The sequence below is a fragment of the Bombyx mori genome, chromosome 15 (genome assembly GCF_030269925.1).
Source record: "Bombyx mori chromosome 15, ASM3026992v2".
Classification (NCBI taxonomy): Eukaryota; Metazoa; Arthropoda; class Insecta; order Lepidoptera; family Bombycidae; genus Bombyx; species Bombyx mori.
In genome coordinates this window covers 15,307,353-15,328,798 of record NC_085121.1, presented here as the reverse complement: position 1 = coordinate 15,328,798, position 21,446 = coordinate 15,307,353, and the positions used below count along the sequence as shown (strand labels likewise).

Here is a 21,446-nt window from a genome sequence, read left to right as displayed (position 1 = left end):
ACGATAGAAATAGGAAAGACGGCGGAACCATCTATGAGAACCTGCAGTATGCCCTACCATTAGGTGTTCAAATAATGAAAAACATTAAAATATTGTTGGTAGACGTATTGTGCTTTCGCACGGATTAGTGATATTTCCTTCTCGGTGGTGTTCTGTGTATTTCCGTCGCGAATACTCATCTAGAATGGGACATTCACTATAAAATATACTCATCATCATCATCAGCCTTTATCTGCCCACTGCTGAACTGTCTTCCACAATGCCTTCCACATAATGCGGTCCTCCGCCCTCCACATCCAACGACTTCCCGCCGTGCGCACCAAGTCGTCGGTCCACCTGGCTGGAGGACGCCCCACGCTCCTGGCACCATAAAATATACTGAATCTTCCTAATTATTAGACGAACAGTCTGCTAATCTAGAGGCGCCAATCAATAAAGGTCTTTAAACATTTTTTTAAATAAAATATTGAAGAGTAAGTAGTTTTTCAATTACTAGTTTAATAATTCGCAATTAAAAAAGGATTAAACCAATCGTAGAAGTCTGTTAATACAATTAATTAGGGTTTGAAGTTCTAGCGATTTCATTCAGTTGTTTTGATAAAGTCTAAAGTACACTAAACATTAAACGACCTAGTTATATATTTGAGCTTTCCCGGTGGTAGGACGTCTTGTTAGTCCGTATGGGTAGGTACAACCACCCTACCTATTTCTGCCGTAAAGCAGTAAGGCATTTCGGTTTGAAGGATGAAGCAGCCGTTTTGCTGTGAAACTGAGGCTTAGAACTCACGCCTGAAGGTAGGTGACCGCAGTAACTTAATGTCTATCTCCAGTAACTACTTAACAACAGGCGGGTCGTGTACCTCAATCATCTTAGCAATAAATAAGTAAATAAAATGTTTTTTGTACGTTCCATCTTGACATCTCAATACTAATGCTTCTCGGCAGAAGTAAGCAGGATCTTAGTGATGCCTGTTTGGACGCTCTATCGCTTGTTTAAGTAAGGTTGTGAGGCAGGCGGGATTAGCGAAGGAAAAATGACGGAGAAGAAGATATTATTAGAGATTGACGTAGCCTATGTTAAAGATTTCGTATTATGTATTTTCTCCATTCGAAGCGTCCTGTGAGCATATTGTATGAGTCGTATAAGTGCGACCTTTCTGTTTCGGATTAATCATCGGTTTTAGGTAGCGGTTATTTAAAAGAAACCGATTCGTTTGTAAAAAAAATTGGATTTTTTGGATTATTCGAATTTGAATTATTTGGATTTTCTATAAAAGCGTATTTTTTTTAAAATAAAAGCGTATTTATTGTTAATTTTTTAGTTGAATTTCAATTTTTTCAATTTCGGTCCTTAATAAGTATGCCAAATTTAATCCGACGTTTTGAAGGGGGTCAAAATCCTGTTCAAAGATTCAGTTATATACTAACATACATACGTCTGAAGCTAATAAAAGCGTATTAAAATACATTATATGATATGTTATGTTTCGAAAAAGTATATGAGCGGTGCCTTGTGTTTAGCTTGTAACTTGCGGTAGCGACGGCCCGAATATTCACAAATAACTTCGCCTTTATTTACGAAACAGTCACCGTTAATCGCGTTCAGTACTCTGTACGATATATATACATACAATCTGTAGTGTCGGTAGTACGTACATGTACTAGGTATTAGGTGCGTTCAGTATCACTGAGTTGCGGTCAGCTATGAACTTCAGTCCTTCAGTCTGCCGCGAACAGGCGATGAAACGCACGCCTGTTAAGGAATTTTACATCGAATGTATAAAACTTCGCGCTGTGAAATGTGTGTCTGAATTTCTTGCGATTTGTGCAGTGGCTTTTGTTCTGTGTTTGTGTGTGAGTGTTTTTTATTTGAAAAAAGGTTTAATACATTCGTGATGTCATTTTGAAAAACATTTCCTATTAAAAGGTTTGCTTTTTATTTATTAATGTTTTAATTTTAATTCGTGTTTTTTTTTTTTAGTTTCTATTTGTCTAATTTATTTATATCACTTCTTTTCTAACTAATAAAAGCGGAGGAAGCCAAGGCTCGTCAATACACGGTTCATAGTTAATTAAAATAGACACAAGTCACAATATGTTGGAGCCCACAGATATGACATAGTCAATAACGATGCCCACCGTGAGCCATCAGACTACATTGGAGAAACAGCTTCTCGCTCTCAAATCGAAATGAAGCATTGTGTCGTGATAGAAAAGTCAGGATTTTAGGGAACATCGGAGTGATTGTGGACCGCTCTAGCTCGCTGCTGGCAGCCCCATTCTATATTTTCTTGTCAATGGTTTGGGCTTATGTGACGAATGACAAATAACACTTATGACAACGTAAGCTATAAAAAGAGATTCGAGTAAGTATCGGAGTGTAGTTTTTAAAAAACACGAATGTTTTCGAAGAGTTTCGTGTTTAAGGCCATTGTATGTCTAGCAACGTGTTATCAATTTCTCATTATAGTTAATAATCATGAACGTAAATATATGTAATTTAAAAAGAAGCGGTAGACAGCGGCATTGAAGTACGCTCACCAGCTAATGGGTTGTATGTTGGTGTGTCTATCAAGGAAATAAAAAATATTAATTTTAAGTTCTATTCGAGGTATAAAGAAAATAAAACTGGAGGTTTCGCAACAACCCACGGTTATTCGGTAACGTGCGAACTTATTGTGGTACACGTCATTCACGGTTGTTTGAATAAGAGCTAGTGTATTGCGCAAACGAACGCTCTGAGATCGTGGTCAATGAATGATAAAAAAATATGTTATTTTTTTGTACGTTATTACAAAGTTAAGTCGTACACTGTGTGCATTACTAATAAAAATCTTACGTTACGGACGTTTTTTCCCGGTTAGGGTACCCCTCCGCATCGTCCCATAAGGAACTTCGTTCCAAAAGTCGTTTTTATTAATTTAAAAGATGAGGTGGATTACGTAACAAACGGGAGCGCAGTGTACGATTTTCACGGTGATACTCAACCATATAGGCCTTTGAAATGCTCTGACAGTAATGATATATAGTTTTATTATAGTTGTATGATATTAACAGTGTTTTTATTATCTTTTCCTCGCACAAATCGGTACTTGACACGTCGAGCGTCGGTGTTGTGGTGGTTTTCCAGTTTGTAGAAGGAAGTATCGGTGCGCACCAAGACTTCGCTGTAGAGTTGCAGGCTCGGAAACTCGAATGGCCTCCTAACTGTTTCGTTTACCCTCCTCTTACCCTAATCGGTGCCATCTAGGCGGGCTTTGGATAGCCTTCCGACCAAGAGGGCTGGTGGTCGTGGCGCCGACGACCGCCGGTCCGGCACCCCGAGGGGGAGGGTGTCGGGAGAGATGTGCTCCGCACTAAATGCTTCACTTTACCTCCTTTGTCTTTTCATGGGTTCCGTCTCAAGCGAGGTTTGGATGTAGGTTGTTGAACGACAGGAGGTTTTAGTCAGTTCGACTCCGACATGCCATGCCCTCCATCCCCAGTGGAGGGGGGAAGTCCGGCGATTTCCTCATAACCAAAAAAAAGGATAGGACATGACGCAATTATACGTCTGGTTGCAGTGTTGACCGCGGTAACCCCCCTACCTCATCCGGGTTCTGACCTCGGAGGAGATCGGACGTCGGGTGTAAGAGTGCAGTGGAGTCGTTTAGTGGGTGGGCCCTAAAATCCTTCGGCCCGCGGTCTGCTCACAACACCATGCAGATCGTTGAGTCTCACATACCCCGCGCGCCCCTTTTGCGCGGGGACTTCGTTGGAGGTTCGGCCCTCTACCCGAAAAAAAAAAATGACGAAATTATAGGGATTAGATTTTTCACACTTAGTTGGCTAACTAAGCCTGTCCAGCTTTGTCCCTGGCCATTAGCTTGCATCATCAGCAACGGCGAGCATTTAACACCAGGAAGGGTGTCTCAAACACCATTCAAGGCAACCCAAAACGGTTTAATCTAACAATACTAACGAGCCTCACTTTGAGAGCTGATGGTAAATCAGGTCATAAATTTATATTTCTCTAAACGATATTGCTAACAAATCACAAATACATTTAGCTCTTTCGTTGAAGTGAGTACAAACCGCGGTTGAATGTATTCGCGAAACTGAGTACAACATATCGATTCGCATTGATATCGTATCAGAATGTTGTGATAACCCGAACCGATGATAAACCTCCGTAATGGACTCCCTTCTTACGACTCATAGACTAGAACGGAAACATAGAAAACACCATAAATGACAAGAAATTGAATCTAATAAAAGTGCAATGATTTGTTGTTGCCTTTTTTTTTTTATTGCTTAGATGTGTGGACGAGCTCACAGCCCACCTGGTGTTAAGTGGTTACTGGAGCCCATAGACATCTACAACGTAAATGCGCCACACACCTTGAGATATAGTTCTAAGGTCTCAGTATAGTCACAACGGCTGCCCCACCCTTCAAACCGAAACGCATCACTGCTTCACGGCAGAAACAGGCGGGGCGGTGGTAGCTACCCGTGCGGACTCACAAGAGGTCCTACCACCAGTAATTACGCAAATTATAATTTTGCGGGTTTCATTTTTATTTCACGATGTTATTCCTTCACCGTGGAAGTCAATCGTGAACATTTGTTGAGTACGTATTTCATTAGAAAAATTGGTACCCGCGAGCGAGATTCGAACACCGGTGCATCGCTCGATACGAATGCACCGGACGTCTTATCCTTTAAATTAGTAAACTACGAAATGAATGCGTTTCGGTTTGAATGTTGAAGGATGGGGCAACAGTTGTAACTATACTGAGACCTTAGAACTTATATCTCAAGGTGAGCGGCGGCATTTACGTTGTAGATGTCTATGCGCTCCAGTAACCACTTAACAGCAGGTGGGCCGTGAGCTCGTCCACACATCTGAGCAATAAATAAAAAAGAGAAAAATAAAATAAAAACGTTCTGATAACTTTATTAGGTGGCATTAAAACAGAGGTATTTTCCCGTATAATATTAGAATGATCTCGAATTTGTTTTTTTTTATGTCCCCTCGGGGGAAATCGATTGCTAGCAAGTAGTTGATACTATTGTATTATACTATTATTAAGGTACTTTTTTATTTTTATTTTATTCCTACCTATGCTGATAGCCTTGAGAGGCTATTTCAGCTTCTCCTTGACGTGTAGGTGAGCTCACGGGGCCCAAACCGGAGTGTTGCTAACACTGGCTCCAGCAAGGGCAGTGCTTCGCAGAATCTACCACCGGATCGGAAACGCGACCCACTGAGAAGATCCGGCGAGAAACTCAGTGGGCTGTTTATTATGATACTATGTATTCTGTCCATTATGATACCATGTGTTATATGAAGAATGGAATACAGCCGACTTAGTTGTGAGTATTTGGCGTCACCCATTGACATGCCTGACTCACTCACGAGTCACGAATGATTTTCAGCCACTTCAGCTTCCAGCTTTTATATTTGCTAGGAATTCTGTTTAAGACGTCCCACTTTGAAGTAGGAGAAGCGTCCGGCGATTTCTTTCCACTCATAAGAAAGGGACACAGTCAAATTGCTGCCATAATTAAACCATAAACTATGTAATAGTTGATTGACGGTTCCGACTTTTTTTTTATTGCCCTTGTAGGCAGACGAGCATACGGCCTACCTGATAGTGAGTGGTTACCGTCGCCCATGGACTTCAATAATGCCAGGGGCAGAGCCAAGCCGCTGCCTACCGGAACTGTGTCTTCTTTTCTGAAAATGATCATCTCTTTTATGGCCTCTTGGTATACTTATTACTATTCAATAAAACGTTGCATGAACATAATAGTCTATGTTTTTTTTCCCAGTAAAATCCAATAAATACAACTTAACAAGTAACAAATACTACTGGTGGCAGGACGTCTTATGAGTCCCCGCGGATACTTCTCACCACCCTTCCTATTTCTGTCGTGAAGCTATAATGCGTTTCGGCTTGAAGGGTGCGGCAGCCGTTTGTATGTATTTGTCTATTAAGCGAGATTGTTTTAAGTGTCAAATTAAGCACCTTAACAGATCGTTTTATAACAAAATCATATCTAACATATAAAATTCTCGTGTCACAATGTTCGTTCCCATACTCCTCCGAAACCGCTTGACCGATTCTCATGAAATTTTTTATGCATATTCAGTAAGCCTGAGAATCGGCTACTATCTATTTTTCATACCCCTAAGTATGTTTTAACCCCTAGTTGTCCACCCCTAAATTTTTTTTTTATTTGGCCTTTTTTTTTTGTTATAATGAGGTATTATGTGGTTGAATGAGGTTTTGTTATTTTTATTATATATTCCCTCATCGTTCACAGCACTACACACCTCTTTCACTCATTTACCACATCCTTACACACTTACAATAAGTTAGTTTTTTGTTTCTACACTAGAAATTCCCTAGAAATCTTATATATGGCAAAACAATGTTTGCCAGGTCAGCTAGTTATTATATACAATAATAGAGGGCACATATTCTAAATAGTACTCGTATAGTTAAAAACATTCATTCAGGATGTGAATAATATTGACATTAACCACTAACAATAGACCGAGTTGAATCTATACTAAATGTTGTTTCAGGCATGTAATTTTGACAATCATTCGAAGGGACAACTAAAGTAATGTGGGCTGTATTGATATTTTTTTAAAATTCCGAATATAAAATGAGTTAACCCAAAATCTACTAGTAGTAAAAACATGAATATCGTGGAACATTTAGGAGAGTGTGTTTTTAAAATAATTCAACTCCCAAATTTTGTTACGTTGTTAAGTCAGTCATCTAAATAGTGGAAGGTACCACCACCCCGCCTATTTTCACCGTGAAGCAGTAATGCGTCTCAGTTCGAAGGGTGGGGTAGCCGTTGTAACTATACTGAGACCTTAGAGCTTATATCTCGAGGTGGGTGGCGCATTTGCGTTGTAGATGTCTATGGGCTCCAGTAACCACTTAACATCAGGTGGGATGTGAGCTCGTCCCTCCATCTAAGCAATAAAAAAAAAGGTCGTACCTACTGTTTTTTTTTAATATATTTTATATTGCGTAGACGAACAGTTAACGACATCACACCCACCTGGTGTAGTAAATTACTGACGGTACCCAACCACATCCAATATTAATGCCAACAACACCTACCATGAGACAAGATTGAAGACTTAATTACATTTTATGGCAGTTGTTTCACCATAAAAACCTGGAATGGACAGGAATAGGCAGGGCAGGCCTGGGCAGGAATAGGCAGAAAGGTGTTACATGACCGTAGGGGTTCAAAATACGCCCAACCACCAGTTTAAGAGAACTACAGATTCAAACATATAGCAGCAATGAAAATGTAATTAATTCTAGACATAAATCGTACTGAGAGGGCGGGAGGTCGTGGCGACGATATTCGTCAATTTGTCAGCCGTAGGCATAGGGTTGCGGAGGGAGGCTAAGTAATTCAACTTACCCACTGCTTGCGACCTTTAAGGCTAGACTTACCCGAAGTCCAGAAGTCGTCCTAATAAAAGGCAGACGTAAAAATATTTCCTTCTAATTTCCTCCTGTGGTTTTACAGGTCGTGTCATAAATTTTCTACTTGGAATCAAACAAAGCACAGTATAAGCCAGGATCAGATACACTGCGATAACAAGCTTAAAATTGTCGTCTTAATCCGGATTACATGACACAAAATAAATACATTATATAACATACGTTAATTGTTTTATGATAAGAAATTCATTAACCTGATTTTTATGTAATTAAAACTGGTCGATGATAAGAATATTAGTATTTTAATCGTAGTTCGGGATGTATTTACAATGCAACTAAATCTTTGACTTAGGGTTAGGGTTGCCGTGATATTAACGGTATTAATGGCAGATGGACTGTGAGATCGTCTATCCTATCAAGAGTCCTAACTCTCACGTTTCGCCTTCGAGTAGTTGGTTGGGCAGAGAGTCGACATCCAGTTTCTTTGTGGGGCATTTCTGGGGTAAAGTCTTAGGAGAGGCAAGCGAGCTTGTTCTTGTGCTCTCTTAACCACAAAAAGGTACTCACGGTAACCCTTTCCGCTGCTCCTCCGTAAATCTATATATTAATACGTGAAGCAAAAACATTGTACCTCTTTTTACGAAAATTGCGTGGACGGAGGAGTATGAAATTTCCCACACTATACAGAATATAGACAAGGAGTGCAGAATGCTAATATTTAAAAAAAGAAGCATTAATAATACATTAATTCATTAAATAAAAACATTACACACACTGCCATGTATTTGACACACACCCATATATAAATACCCTTTAATTACTGTCAAACTTTTGTCATTGCATTAAAGTCTGTGGTCAAAATGAGAATGGATAACCTAATATTGTTCATCTTTATTAATATTTGTCTATGGTGTAGTATTGGCGAAATCTGTGATCATAGAATTATGATAGTATTTGACAATAGAGCCTTAATAATGTTCAAAGTTATGTATAATTTCAATTAATTATAGTCGAATTTCGACTACAAAGGGACCACTAGTATCTGTTAATTCAGGCCACTGTTAGACGTCGACGCTACTATGTATGCAATGACAGATCCTTGAAACCGCACTCATAGCTAGTCGATGTTCATTCGACTAGCTATGAGGGGTTTTCATTCGTTAAATGGTCTCTGACACTTGAACCTTGAAGTCGTCTTGGCCTAAAGGATAAGACGTCCAGTGCATTCGTATCTAGCGATGCAATGTTGTTCGAATCCCGCAGGCAGGTACCAATTTTTCTAATAAAATACGTACTTGTGAGTCCGCACTAGTAGGTACCAACATCCTGAAGCAGTAATACGTTTCGGTTTGAAGGGTGGGGCAGCCGTTGTAACTATAATGAGACCTTAGAACTCAAATCTTCAGGTGAGTGGCGGCATTTACGTTGTAGATATCTATGGGCTCCGATAACCACTTAACACCAGGTGAGCTGTGAGCTCGTCCATCTATCTATGCAATAAAAAAACCACGTTGCACATTCTGATACTCTTATCCCTTCCCTTAGATACGGATGGATGTATCCTCAAAGGGAATTCCCTGTAAAGACATCGTAACGTCATCAGTCGTACATGGGAAAAAAAGCAATTAGAAATACTTTGAAAATAGGTTGTGGACTGCATTTATATAATATAAACTACGAGACGAATGTTCAACTTCCTTATGACGAGTTGTTTGCTTTGTAAACGTTTCGAAATCTGTGTTTACCATAATGATTGTTTGTGGTGACACATCAAAATTTTTGCTTGCTAATTTTTATATTATTATTACATATAAATGTATCCAAATGCGTAGGATTTTTTTTAAAATATTTCCTCCTTCCACACTTCGTCGATACATCATATCGATATATTTTTTGAGCAATTTAAGATAACAAAAAGATTAAAAGACTACTTTTTTTTTCTAGATTTTTCTTTTTTGATTTACGAATCGGTCAGTGACAGACACTACAATACTTTTATTACGGAAAACGCAGTGTTTAATTATTTGTCACGTCTGATCTAGTTTGTTGTTGAAATAAATAAAGACAGCTTAGTCCATGTTGTGTAGAGCGTGGACTGTAATTTGTGCTGGTCGCTTCAATAATTCGATATATTCCGAGAGAAGGTTATTTTTATTTTATTTTAATGTAGTTACAACACGTGCACGTACGACCTGAATTGTTGATTGACTTACAATGACTGTTGTCAAAATTATAATTCTATTTCAAAATTCAAAAAAATAGTTATACAAACTTCATGTTTAGAATTGCTCTAAACACATGCATCAACGACTGTACAAGACGTTCTATCTATCTCATTAGAACGACGGTTACAATATCGTTCAGTACTTATATGTACAGTTGAAAACATTGAAATAATTGTTGGCGCGATTCAGCTTCATGTCAAATTCTATCTTTTTTTTTATTTTTATTGCTTTGATGAGTGGACGAGCTCACAGCCCACCTGGTGTTGAGTGGTTACTGAAGCCCATATACATCTATGACGTAAATGCGCCATCTACCTTGAGATATAAGTTCTAAGGTCTCAAGTATAGTTACAGCGGCTGCCCCACCCTTCAAACCGAAACGCATTACTGCTTCACGGCAGAAATAAGCAGGGTACCACCAGTAAAGTCTTCTGCATACGCATTTCTATCTATATCTATTTGCGGATGACTGCTTATGGGTAACAATTTTATATTTTACATTAATATTTTATCGTTACTAGTTGGTGCCCAGGACCACTAACATCCGAGATCGAGTTGTCTACAACTTTGGCATACAGTGTCTCCTACCTGGCGGCATAGTCCACGCGTGTCAATAATCAAAGAGCACCTTATTTTTTTCCTACCTAAGCTGAGAGCCTTGAGAGGCTATTTCAGCGTAACCTTAACTAGTAGGTGAGCTCGCGGGGCTCAAACCTGACGACGTTGCTAACACGAATCCTAGCAAGAGCCGTGTTTCGCAGAATCTACCACTGGATCCGAAACGCGACCCACTGAGAAGATCCGGCGAGCAACTCAGTGGGCTGTGTCTGTGGGTTAATTTACTCGTCGAGCCCTTCGTCGCAAGCGACGGGTTCGACGAGGACGGTGACCGGCAAAGAGCGCCAGCGTTCCTTGTCAAACGTTCTGTTAACCATACAGCCCCCCGAATAATGCGTGGGGGCTGACGCTCATCTGACGGTGCTGCCATCTGTTTCTTTCAACCTAGTTCAAAAACGACTGAATCCCGAAGAGTTTGACAGTATACGTAATGTTTGAACTAATATAATTTTTCATTTCGTCCTCTAAGGTTGCCGTTAGCATTCAATTTCAAATCACCTAGTGATCATCAAATCTGCTAATTACTATATCTCGTAATGCATCACAAGCACGTGTTTGATACTATGATGACTTACAAACAAACATTATAAGACATGCTCTTATCACTAGTTTTGTAATAAAGATTAGCGCATACTCGTCTAAATAGTGATACACAAATAAAATATTCTGCAAATAGCATTATCTAAGGTTTCCGCAGCGACAATGTACGATCCAGACAAGATTATAATACTATAATAAATTGTATAATGTAATTAACAGAATCAAGATGTAATACAAGGGCGGGATGATAAGTAACTAGCCTAATAATGAAACACTTATCTTTCCATGATAAAATTAATTTTATTTTTCGACATAGTCTCCGTGAACCTCTACGCACTTATTCCACCTTCGTTCTAAAGCAGTAATGCCTTCCATAAAATGATTTCTTTCGGGGCTTGCAAAATACTCCTCTTCATCATTTGTGACAAATTTCTGTCCGCCCAAAAAGTTTTGAGCTTAGGGAATAAGTGGAAGTCTGATGGCGTTAGATCAGGCGAATAAGGTGGGTGGGGCAGCAAATCATACTTCAATTTGTTGATTTTTGATGGCTTTAACACATGTGTGAGCCCTAGCGTTGTCTTGGTGGAAGATGTTTTTTTTTCGCCAAACCTGGTCGTTTTTGCTGAATACATTGATTAAGATTATCTAGAAGATTAGCGTAGTATTCTCCATTAATTGTTTCACCATTAGAAAGGTAATCTATCGTCAAGCTCCCATCTGCATCCCAAAAGACGGAAGTCATCACTTTTCCCGCTGACTTTACAGCCATGGCTTTTTTGGAGCCGGGCATTCCGATTGCGTCCACTGTTTTGATTAAATTTTTGATTCTGGCGTGTATAATGAACCTAAGTTTCATCTGTTGTTACAAATCGACGTAAAAAATTGGCTTTATTACTCTGAAACGGTCCAGACATTCTTTTGAGTTTTGCACCCGACTCCTTTTTTGATCGTGCGTAAGCAATCGCGGCACCCGAACGGGCCGATAACTTTTTCATATTTGATTCCTCACTTAGGATATGATGTACCCGTTCTTTTGAGATACCTGTAGTGTCAGCTATCTATACTTCTATACTAATATTATAAAGAGGAAAGATTTGTTTGTTTGTTTGTTTTGAATAAGCTCCGAAACTACTGGACCAATTTGAAAAATTCTTTTTCCATTAGAAGCCGACATTGTCCCTGATGAACATAGGCTACTTTTTTTTATTTATTTTTTATTTTATTTTTTTGGTTTCATGTGTGTTTTAATGTTTCCGAAGCGAAGCAAGGGCGGGTCGCTAGTTTTATATAACTTCAATCGTCGATCTGTTAAAACCATATCATGTACTTTCACGACCTTTTCCGGAGTCGTGACGCTTTTTGGACGTCCGGGGTGGGCTTCATCTTGGACACATGTACGACCGCTCTTAAACTCATCCATCCAGTTTTTTACTGTGGCATAAGAAGGAGCACATTCACCCAAAACATTCTTTAACTCGTCATAGATATCTTTCCCTCCATGCCCTTCATGTGACGAAACTTTATCACCGTTCTTTGTTCAATTTTATCGATTTTGAAAACACTTGACGAAATATATTTTCAAATCACAAAAAATCAATAAAATTTTCACGCCACCATATTCAAATTTAGAACACAGGTGGCCAGAAATACGAATTTAAAAATGACATATATATTTTTTTAAATAGCAGAGGCTAGTTACTTATCATCCCGCCCTCGTACATTAACCAATTCTTGACGAAAATTAAAAAAAAGATCTAAATAATAAAAAAAAATTAGTTTTTCGAGGCCTACAGTGGGTATATCTGTTACCCAATTAAATTGAGATTTCGACCTCATGTGAGATTAAAAAGCTCCGGTATCTACTTGGGACCTGGAAGGCCAATGTTTCGTACTCCTGTCTGTACAATAAAAAAGATGTGTGGTGTCGTGGGACACCGGATAGGAACGAAGTTCCTCATCATAAAAATATTAATTTTAAGTTCTATTCGAGGTATAAAGAAAATAAAACTGGAGGTTTCGCAATAACCCTCGTTCATTCGGTAACGTGCGTATTGTGGTACACTTAATTCACGGTTGTTTGCATAAGAGTTAGTGTATTGCGAAAACGAACGCTCTGAGATCGTGGTCAATGAATGATAAAAAAAAATGCTATTTTTTGTACGTTATTACAAAGTTAAATCGTACACTGTGTGCATTACTAATTTGTACGTTATTACAAAGTTAAGTCATACACTGTGTGCATTACTAATAAAAATCTTACGTTACGGACGTTTTTTCCCGGTTGGGGTACCCCTCCGCATCGTCCCTTAAGGAACTTCGTTCCAAAAACTCGAGGGGTCTGCCCGGTAGCCCTTCTTCGGTTAGGATAAGCTTGGGCATTCTTTCACGAAGGCGGATGGTGTTAGCGCGGGTATGAATTCAGATGCGTATACCTTTAAAACCTTTTTTTTGTGATGAAGGGATTACTGGTAGCCCGAAGGCTTTTCCAGCTTCGGATATCTATGTGTCCGTAACAAAAGTTGGTCTGGAAGCGCCCCTTGAAGATGAATCGCACGAAGGCCCCCTAATATTATCAAATCCACATTAAATGCGATATCGGTTTTCGCCAAAAACCTTTATCCTTTTTCAACTTTCATATTTATTTATATTCGGAGAGTTGGGATAAGCAGAGCGATATTTTGGATGAATTTAAAGAACAAAATTATTGAGGATAGTCATTGTCGAGCTTATCAAGAAAATTTATTGACAATACGTTTAACAGCTAGCTTTATATAGCATAGTTACTACTCCATAGTGTTTTTTTGCAATCCTTTATAATACAGACAAACTATCCGGCTTATGGCTTGGATTATCCTTCTATAGTTAACGTAGTAGGTATATTAGAGGTATTTAAATGTGAAGCCATACTACAGGCGCTAGAAATAATTTGAAATAACTTTCGTTTTATTTATGTTAAAATTTTCATTTAGAAGCTGAAAAATGATAACACTTGCATCATAATAAAATTTAATGAAGTACTGATTGTAGCGCGTATTGTGAGTCCATAATGGTTACGAAGCAGTCATGCGTTTCTGTTTGACGGGTGGGATACCCGTTATACAGAGTTGGACTTCGATTTAACGTCACAAGGTATGTGATTTTCATGTTGTGTTCCCCGGTAACCGCTTAACACTAACCTGTGAGTTCTTTCACACACTTAGAGCAAAAAATATATATATCGGAGACGGTCATTAGTTTGGTAGCTATACGAAACACAGCACGATTCCCGAGAGATGGCAGCACGATTGAGGTATCGTCGGAACTCAGCTAACTTCGTGCTACGACAAGACCTAGCCGATGGAGGCTCATAGACGCCATTACACACTTACCAACCAGCCTTCTTGAAGAGCGGTGCCTCTGTCCTTAGAACTGTCATTCGTTTGCTAACGCCAAGAGAAGATTTCAAAATTGTTCAAGACAACAAACGTGATTGGTGTACTCAATATTTCTCTTAGCTCGATCACCCTATTCGTCCCTATGATGTCTGACGATGGTGTTAATAATTCTGGCTTCTCCGACACATACTTTAAAATACACGCATTTTAGAATTAAGACTCCACAGTGCCGCTTTTTAATAGTTATTTGATAATTCTTTTCAATGTCTTTACGCCTTCGTGGTGCTCCATTTGTGATTTATAAGCGTCTTGTTGAGGTGGTCACAGAGATCGATAGTGAAACTATTCTTACGCCGGTAAGAGTAACGCCATCTGTCGTCGAATAGTAGAAACGAATATCAAAAGAACTAGTGATACCGCGAACGCTCGAGAAGTGTAACGCCATCTATTAATTATCAAATAGCGGAAACACATATCGAAACGACTCGACCTATCGGGAATGTTCTCGATAATTGTAGTATCTATTATAAAAGCATTGCAGAGATGACATGAACGCGAAACATCGAAACAGCGAACGGATCATCTGAAGCGAAGCGGAAGAAGTGAATTGCGATTTGTAAAGTGTACCTTAAGTGTTCTAAGGGTTTAATAGAGTTTTAATTTGTACTTCGGTGAAAGTTTTATTTATCCCGAATTTCAGCGCGAAACACTATGTTCCACTCGATTTTACCCCGATTAAATTTAGTCCTCTGTGGTGTTGGAATCTCTATATGTGGTTACCCGCTTTTGCACGCAACCCGTGTCCTATTTTGTCCCGCGAACTCAGCTGTATCATGTTCGGTTGTAGTTAGTGGTTACTAGCTCGATTCTCACGTAGTTCCGTTCATTGGCTATCGAAACATGAGTATGTAGTGAAGAACTTTCTTGGGTGAATCTCCAATTACAAACAAATAGAAACGATCACTGTGAAAAAAAGCCCCTATGTAATGACGCGGTGTATCCGTTTCCATTACCTTTCCATCCTTCATTGTATCCATTTTAATGGCTAGGCAAATTATTAAATCCTCCACTTTGTCCACTATGGGCCGCTAAGGTAAGTCGTATGTTCCTGTGCGGGTTAGTAGCTCACTACATGTGACTCAATTTCTGAATTTTAATTGCAATGGAAACATGTCAAATATTTTTCATTTTTGTTTACCTAAAACTTTTCTTCGTGAAATTGTGAGAAAGAAAATTATAAAGTTAGATTAGAAAGAAAAATGATGAGACGTTGAAGGCTTTACCTTCCCGATAGAGCATTTTATTTCTTAAATGTACGAGAATATAGTAACAGCATTTTGTTACAAGAATTGCTTCATACATATTTCTAGCGAAATATTCTTTCATCTACCTTCAAGCGGTATTAAATTTTGATTCAACTAAAGAAAGTTTTGTAGGGAACTCGTAGCGCTACGTCAATCCGTAGGGTCTTCTACGAAAGTTTTAACTACTCAGTTAAAGTTCGTCTAAATTGTAAGTTATGGCTCGCAGTTTTTTTTTTCTTTTCTTCGGATAACAAGATAATAATTTTGCTTGAAGGCTAGATATGAAACTCCTGGGTATGGGTAGAAAATGAGAAATTACCTTAGAACAACGACTCATCCTAACTAGCCAGAAGATAGTTGAAGATACCGGTATACTTGAAGTATATTTTGAAGTCGTCGTGGCCTAAAGGATAAGACGTCCGGTGCATTCGTGTCGATTGATGCAACGGTGTTCGAATCCCACAGGGAGGTACAAATTTTTATAATGAAATACGTACTTAGCAAATGTCCTCGATTGATTTCTACGGTGAAGGAATAACATAGTGTAATAAAAATAAAACTAGCAAAATTATAATTTGCGTAATTACTGGTGGTAGAACTTCTTGTGAGTCCGCGCGGGTAGGTACCACCACCCTACCTATTACTGCCGTGAAGCAGTAATGCGTTTCGGTTTGAAGGGTGGGGCAGCCGTTATAGCTTTACTGAGACCTTGGAACTCATATCTCAAGGTGGGTGGCAGCATCTACGCTGTGGATGTCTATGGGATTCGGTAACCACTTAACACCAGGTGGGCTGTGAACTCGTCCATCATTCATTCGCCCATCAGTTATTCTCAGTCAGAAGATCGGGTTCAGTGGCGAGCTTTGGGGAGCCCTATGTCCAGCAGTGGACTGCCGCAGGCTGATTATGATGATCTATTCACTATCTGCCGACTGTATTAGCTGTAACCTCGTTTTGCCTACCTTTCTTCCTAATTCCTACCCTACAACCTTAAAATCGGATGAACCTCATTTCAGAGAAAGACGAGAAAAGAAACGACTAAGCAAATAAATTGGGGACGGCGGGATGGATGTAATATGCTCTGTGTAAACCCTGTCTCGCCGTCTCAATAGCTCCGACTGGGTTCCCACCCGGTCCGGGGTAGGGCGCCGGCTGTGAGCGGCAGGAGTTTTTAGTGAGGTTCAACTCCCACATACGGGGATCCGGCGATTTTCTCCTGTGGAAAAAAAAAGCAAATAAATTGCTAATACCTAATATTGCTCATTAAATTATATTAAAATTGTATCCCAGTTAATTTTACATGAACAATCACTTTAATTGTTCATTCGAAGCGAACGAGTCAGCGGACTGTTCTATAGCGTAAATAATTCGAATGAAACATTTTAGTTGTGAAATTTATTCCGCGGCTAATTCGCTAACTTTAATTAATTTGTGTTTATTGTATACGCCGAAAACTTGTAAAATAATATAAATATTTTTTTTTATTGCTTAGAGCAGAGGTTTCCAAACTTATTTTGTCTACTGCCCACTTTGAGAATAAATTATTTTTTAGCACCCCCATTTTTATACCTACTTAATAACCACTATAGCGAGAGCTCAGTCGGTGTTTAAGAGTCCTCCTAGATGAAATTACAAATGGCCTCCCAAGCTTCTACACAACGCCTCATTTTCTTTCTGGGTCTCTTACCGCCCCCTTTAAGCCTGCAGCGCCCACAAGGGGGCGTTATCGCCCACTTTGGGAAAGGCTGGCTTAGAGGGTTAGACGAGCTCACAGCCCACCTGGTGTTAAGTGGTTACTGGAGCCCATAGACATCTACGACGTAAATGCGCCACCCACCTTGAGATATAAGTTCTAAGGTCTCAGTATAGTTACAACGGCTACCCCACCCTTCAAATCGAAACGCATTACTGCTTCACGGCAGAAATAGGCGGGGTGGTGGTACCTACCCGTGCGGACTCACAAGAGGTCCTACCACCAGTAATTACGCAAATTATAATTTTGCGGGTTTGATTTTTATTACACGATGTTATTCCTTCACCGTGGAAGTCAATCGTGAACACTTGTTGAGTACGTATTTCATTAGAAAAATTTGTACCCGCCTGCGGGATTCGAACACCGGTGCATCGTTAGATACGAATGCACGGGACGTCTTACCCTTTAGGCCACGACGACTTCAAAATAATAAAAATGAAAATTTTATGAATTGACTGAAACTGCTGAAATAAGTTAATCGTTTAAGGGTGGATTCGACCAAACTTAAATTTAAACTCGAGTAACTATACGAGGAATAACCTATTCCATGATTTTAATCTCGAGTAAATTCATAGTCGTTTTTCCACGTATACTTGCGCTAGGAATACCCGAATAGCAGAGTGAATGGTGAACAAAAATAAAATCCGGCAAATAAATGTTGTTGTTCAACGGCATAGTGTAAGAGCATACAAATCGTCAACTCGATTTTGCCGTATTTTAGTGTGAAAAAGTAGCTGTTCTGTAAGATATCCAGCTGTCAAACGTATTATTTTTATTTCTTGTTTGTTTGAGGGAATTGTCAAGTTTTGTCGTGTGGTTTTATCTTTTTTCGTTTAAGCGTTGCATTCAGACTATTAATAATCATTTAGTGCATTGCGTTGACTTGAAATTAAAACAGAATAAATATTTATGAAATGACAGAAATCAGATGTTGGACTGACATACGCCATTACTTTATTCTAGGAATAGCTCCGTTATTCCGTGCGAAACGGCGGTATAGTAACAATTCCCGAATAGGCCCACTATTCTTAGAATTGTAGTTGGTAAAACGTAAAATTGATTTACTCTCGATTAACTGACGAGTTATTCTAAGAATAAGATTTACTCTTGTTTGGTCGAATCGACCCTTAATTGAATACTGTGACATTTTGTTTCTGTAAAACTCTTTATTTGGTGTAATGATTTTCTATTAGCATTGAGTTATACACACGAAAGACAGTTCACTAAGCGAATGTTCGGACTATTATAACTTACTTACTGATCCCATCTCGAGATTCAATATTAAATATATTATAATAATATAATGGAACAATATAATGTGTGTTTGTTTAATTGTAATAAGTATCATGGCGACCGAAGTTCATTCAGCTCTATCAATTCGTATTGATATTTTACTATCAAAAGTTAATCATGCCGGTGAAATTTCTCAAGAAATGAATCTATACAAAAACAAATTGATAATGGGTACACAATTACGAAATTATTACGAATTGACTGCTGAAATAAGTTAATTGTTTCAATTGACTGGTGATAGGACCCCTTGAAAGTCCGCGCGGGTAGGTACCACCACCCTGCCTATTTCTGCCGTGAAGCAGTAATGCGTTTCGGTTAGAAGGGTGGGGCAGCCGTTGTAACTATACTTGAGACCTTAGAACTTGTATCTCAAGGTGGGTGGCGTATTTACGTTGTGGATGTCTATGGGCTCCAGTAACCACTTAACACCAGGTGGGCTGTGAGCTCGTCCACCCATCTAAGCAATTAAAAAAAAAAACACAGATCACAATCTTGCACGTACTTAAGACATTTACGAGATGGCGTTATAAAAATATCCCTCACAATTTCCGAATATCTTGGACGTAATTAAAATTACTTTTTTAGTATAAACTCGCGTTTATTATTGTCAGGAAAGGTAGAGGTTAAACTTTCCAGAGGAGACAGTCCCACGAGATGGTCGGACCAAATTGGGTCTTCTCTGAACATCAAGTTCCACGATGCCCTCCACGGAGCCAAGGATCGTAGCAGATGAAGGAAAATCTTACGTGAGAAAAAGATGCAGCAGGATAGTCATGAACCTCAGTAATGAGGAAAGAGACGAGTGGGAAGATTATTTTCACTGTTTTATTATTATTTCTAACGTTCCGTATACTTTAAAATTATTTTTAATACGCTTTTATTAGCTTCAGACGTATGTATGTTTGTATGTAACGGAATCTTTGAACATGACTTTGACCTTCTTCAAAACGTCGGATTAACTCGAAATTTAGCATACTTATACGCCAAGAACCAAAGTTTGACAATAAATAGTATGCATGCGTGTGTGCGTCAGGTGGGCCGTATGCTCGTCTGCCTACAAAGGCAATAAAAAAAAAATACATGGTAGTGTGTGTAATGTTTTCTTTATTGATTTAATGTATCTTTTATGCATTATTTAAAAAAAATATTAGCATTGTGCACTCCTTCTCTATATTCTCTATAACTGTGAGAAATTTCATACTCCTCCATCCGCGCAATTTTCGTAAAAAAGGGTACAACGTTTTTGCTTCACGTATTAATATATAGATAATTCAATAATCTAATACATTTCTTAATATAAAATTAATAACATAAGTAAGTTCCACAGCATCGGTAATCCCTCACTTCCTGAGCATCTTAAGCTTTTATTAGGGCATAACAAGCGAAAATGATTCATATCCGTAGTGTGATTCATCATTATTATACTCTTGTCCACGTCTCTATTTATCAGAGCTCAGAGCGCTATATCTTTTTCTTTCATTTATCAGTATCAACCGTCATCTTAACAGAATCTTTAGGCCAGTCTTTTCTATTCAATCGAATTTTATGCTACATTTTTCCTCTTAATATTCGCTAGAAGGTAGGATTGAAATTTGTCATTGGCTTAAACGGGCCATTGCCTCGACTGTGTCATTTAACCAAAAAAGGAATTGTTAAGAGCCAGCCACCGTTGTTAAATGATCTAATAAGATAACTGAAATAAATTTATATAAATAATAATTGTAAATGGACTAAGTAATAATGATTTAGTACATTTAACCCCTCTGTTTGTCAACCGACTTATCTTTTTTAAGTACCTTTTGTTGAAAAATTTATATTTAAAAAAATTGTTAGAAAAAAAATTGTTCAATTAGAAAATAAACTTAAAATGTTGAGGTGTCAGTGATGACGCTGTAATAATACCGGTATTTGACTAAGTATTAATATAAATAGATAAAAATATTCTTCCCTGTATATCGATTATCTATATATCGTTAAGTCCAAATTAACATGCATGTAAAAATTGATAATTTTTGATTGATGTAAAATAATTTGCTTATTTTAAAATTGATTACTTTTTTTTATAAAAACCTGCTTTAAATACGTGTTTACGAACGTGTTAATGAATAGCGTGCTATGTATTCATACCTCTAGAATTTGTCAACTTGTACCTTTGCTAGCAGTCTTCTTGCATCATGCTCAACATGAACACTGGCGGATCACGTTACAGTGCTCATGGACTGAGGTAAACATCTAACATCACGTGCGCCCTAATTTCCCCAACCAATCACAGGGATATTTTTATTTTTTGGCGCTTAAGCGTTGCACTTACATTAGGAAGCCGGAAAAGTAAGCGCCGTATCCGCTAACAAATTGTAATTAATTCGTAATTGTCTCGGAAATTTAATTATTATTCTATTTGCTTTTAGAAAGATATTAAAATATTTATTTTTTGTTGATGCCAATATGGCATCCGGAAATTGTTTTATGAAGAAGGAAATTGAAAATTTGACGAAACGGAAACTCATTTTTTTTATTAATGTGAATTTATTTCAGATTAAACACGCAAATGGCATATATGTAACTTTTAACCTGTCTTACCAGGATACTGGTAATGGATACAGAAAAAGGATAACGATATGTTATTCGTACTGATAAGTATCTAGTAGGTAAGCTCTCGCGGAGCGTACGAGACCCAGATGATATTTCGAAGAAAAAATAACTGGAATCTTTGCTTTTACTGATATTAAGTTGGTGCTTTTAGGCTCTTCAAGAGCCGGTTAGTGTCCTCGACGATCTCATCGATTATGACGAAGAGTTTCTCTACCTAATCGTTGTTACCTAAGGACCTTTGTTACCCTTTGTTACTCAAGGACGTTGTTACCTAAGGAGCTATT

The 21,446-nt window shown here is 38.5% G+C and overlaps 1 protein-coding gene across 3 annotated transcripts in view; it reads left to right on the top strand.

The window, feature by feature from the left end:
- The first annotated feature begins 1,683 nt into the window (after positions 1-1,683).
- Positions 1,684-21,446, top strand: part of LOC101744252 (adenylyl cyclase 78C) — a 141,731-nt gene continuing 121,968 nt past the window's right edge. Inside the window, exon 1 of one of the 3 annotated variants that reach the window (XM_062672745.1) lies at positions 1,684-1,927. The gene's annotated coding sequence lies outside the window, so the exon portion shown is untranslated. The remainder of the gene's footprint in view (positions 1,928-21,446) is intronic. The other 2 variants (XM_062672743.1, XM_012697356.4) reach the window with 2 other exon arrangements.